The following is a 2,500-nucleotide window of genomic DNA, read 5'->3' as shown; positions in this document are numbered from 1 at the left end:
GGTCAGAGTTCAGATATATTTGTGTTTTTCTTTTTCTGTTTGGCGGCGGTAGTCGTAGCGTAAGGATTCCTCACAGGTGAGTGTGAGTGTGTGTGTGTGTGTGTGTGTGTGTGTGAGTGTTCTTTTTTCCCGCAATATTTTGAATGAACAACGCAGCAGCAAATATTCGAAATTCGAATTTATTTTCGACAGCCCTAGTCTCTGTGTGTGTGTGTGTGTGTGTGTGTGTGTGTGTGTGTGTGTGTGTGTGTGTGTGTGTGAGGAACAACACATCTGTTGAGGGTCCTCCAGAAGTGTTTGGACAGCAGGCGGTGTGTGTTTAGTGTGCTACTCATGCTGTCTGGGGGGCCGCTGGTGATAACGGGCCCCAAATGGCCCTTTGACTTGTGTTTGTTTGGTCAGATTGCAGCTGAATTCCTCTGATGCTCTTCTTTCTCTTGAATGTGTGAATCTGGTGGGATTTTACTCATAAAAAGATAAAATAATAACAATGAAAAGGAAAAGGCAAACACACAATGATTTGCTCTGTCTAAATGTTATTGTGTCTGTTTCTGTTTGGATTATCCAGACGCCCTTGAGTTTGTCCAGACGACACAATGTTTTAAGTTTTCAGGAACTGATGTCTCTGAAAACAATGATTATTTTGTCTAATGTGACGTTTAGACTCTGGATAAGGCATCAGAATGAGATGATCTCTGAACACTTTGACTCAATCAGAGCAAAAATAATTTTCAAAAGGTTTTGTAATTTTTAATGTTTTTGTTCTCTTAAACTTCTTTCTTTCCTTTACATCAAAAACATTCCCCCAATGTTTTTGTCAGTCGAACCCCTTTGACTTAAAATATTTACTTGAAATATCAGGGTTATAATAAACAGAAACCATAAAAAAAATATATATATATATACAGTGGGTACGGAAAGTATTCAGACCCCCTTAAATTTTTCACTCTGTTATATTGCAGCCATTTGCTAAAATCATTTAAGTAAATTTTTTTTCCTCATTAATGTACACACAGCACCCCATATTGACAGAAAAACACAGAATTGTTGACATTTTTGCAGATTTATTAAAAAAGAAAAACTGAAATATCACATGGTCCTAAGTATTCAGACCCTTTGCTCAGTATTTAGTAGAAGCACCCTTTTGATCGAATACAGCCATGAGTCTTTTTGGGAAAGAGGCAACAAGTTTTTCACACCTGGATTTGGGAATCCTCTGCCATTCCTCCTTGCAGAGCCTCTCCAGTTCTGTCAGGTTGGATAGTAAACGTTGGTGGACAGCCATTTTTAGGTCTCTCCAGAGATGCTCAATTGAGTTTAAGTCAGGGCTCTGGCTGGGCCATTCAAGAACAGTCACAGAGTTGTTGTGAAGCCACTCCTTCGTTATTTTAGCTGTGTGCTTAGGGTCATTGTCTTGTTGGAAGGTAAACCTTCGGCCCAGTCTGAGGTCCTGAGCACTCTGGAGAAAGTTTTCGTCCAGGATATCCCTGTACTTGGCCACATTCATCTTTCCCTCGATTGCAACCAGTCGTCCTGTCCCTGCAGCTGAAAAACACCCCCACAGCATGATGCTGCCACCACCATGCTTCACTGTTGGGACTGTATTGGACAGGTGATGAGCAGTGCCTGGTTTTCTCCACACATACCGCTTAGAATTAAGGCCAAAAAGTTCTATCTTGGCCTCATCAGACCAGAGAATCTTATTTCTCACCGTCTCTGTGTGTGTGTGTGTGTGTGTGTGTGTGTGTGTGTGTGTGTGTGTGTGTGTGTGTGTGTGTGTGTGAGGAACAACACAGCTGTTGAAGGTCCTCCAGAAGTGTTTGGACAGCAGGCGGTGTGTGTTTAGTGTGCTACTCATGCTGTCTGGGGGGCCGCTGGTGATAACGGGCCCCAAATGGCCCTTTGACTTGTGTTTGTTTGGTCAGATTGCAGCTGAATTCCTCTGATGCTCTTCTTTCTCTTGAATGTGTGAATCTGGTGGGATTTTACTCATAAAAAGATAAAATAATAACAATGAAAAGGAAAAGGCAAACACACAATGATTTGCTCTGTCTAAATGTTATTGTTTCTGTTTGGATTATCCAGACGCCCTTGAGTTTGTCCAGACGACACAATGTTTTAAGTTTTCAGGAACTGATGTCTCTGAAAACAATGATTATTTTGTCTAATGTGACGTTTAGACTCTGGATAAGGCATCAGAATGAGATGATCTCTGAACACTTTGACTCAATCAGAGCAAAAATAATTTTCAAAAGGTTTTGTAATTTTTAATGTTTTTGTTCTCTTAAACTTCTTTCTTTCCTTTACATCAAAAACATTCCCCCAATGTTTTTGTCAGTCGAACCCCTTTGACTTAAAATATTTACTTGAAATATCAGGGTTATAATAAACAGAAACCATAAAAAAAATATATATATATATACAGTGGGTACGGAAAGTATTCAGACCCCCTTAAAGTTTTCACTCTTTGTTATATTGCAGCCATTTGATAAAATCATTT

At 39.8% G+C, this 2,500-nt stretch overlaps 1 protein-coding gene across 1 annotated transcript in view; it reads left to right on the top strand.

Moving 5' to 3' along the window:
• Positions 1-2,500, top strand: part of lama1 (laminin, alpha 1) — an 84,490-nt gene that overhangs the window by 35,202 nt on the left and 46,788 nt on the right. The window lies entirely within an intron of this gene.

Source organism: Sinocyclocheilus grahami, unplaced genomic scaffold (genome assembly GCF_001515645.1).
Source record: "Sinocyclocheilus grahami isolate Dianchi unplaced genomic scaffold, SAMN03320097.WGS_v1.1 scaffold683.1, whole genome shotgun sequence".
NCBI classification, from domain to species: domain Eukaryota; kingdom Metazoa; phylum Chordata; class Actinopteri; order Cypriniformes; family Cyprinidae; genus Sinocyclocheilus; species Sinocyclocheilus grahami.
The sequence above is the reverse complement of the archived record's forward strand: the minus strand, read 5'-3'. Positions and strand labels throughout refer to the sequence as shown.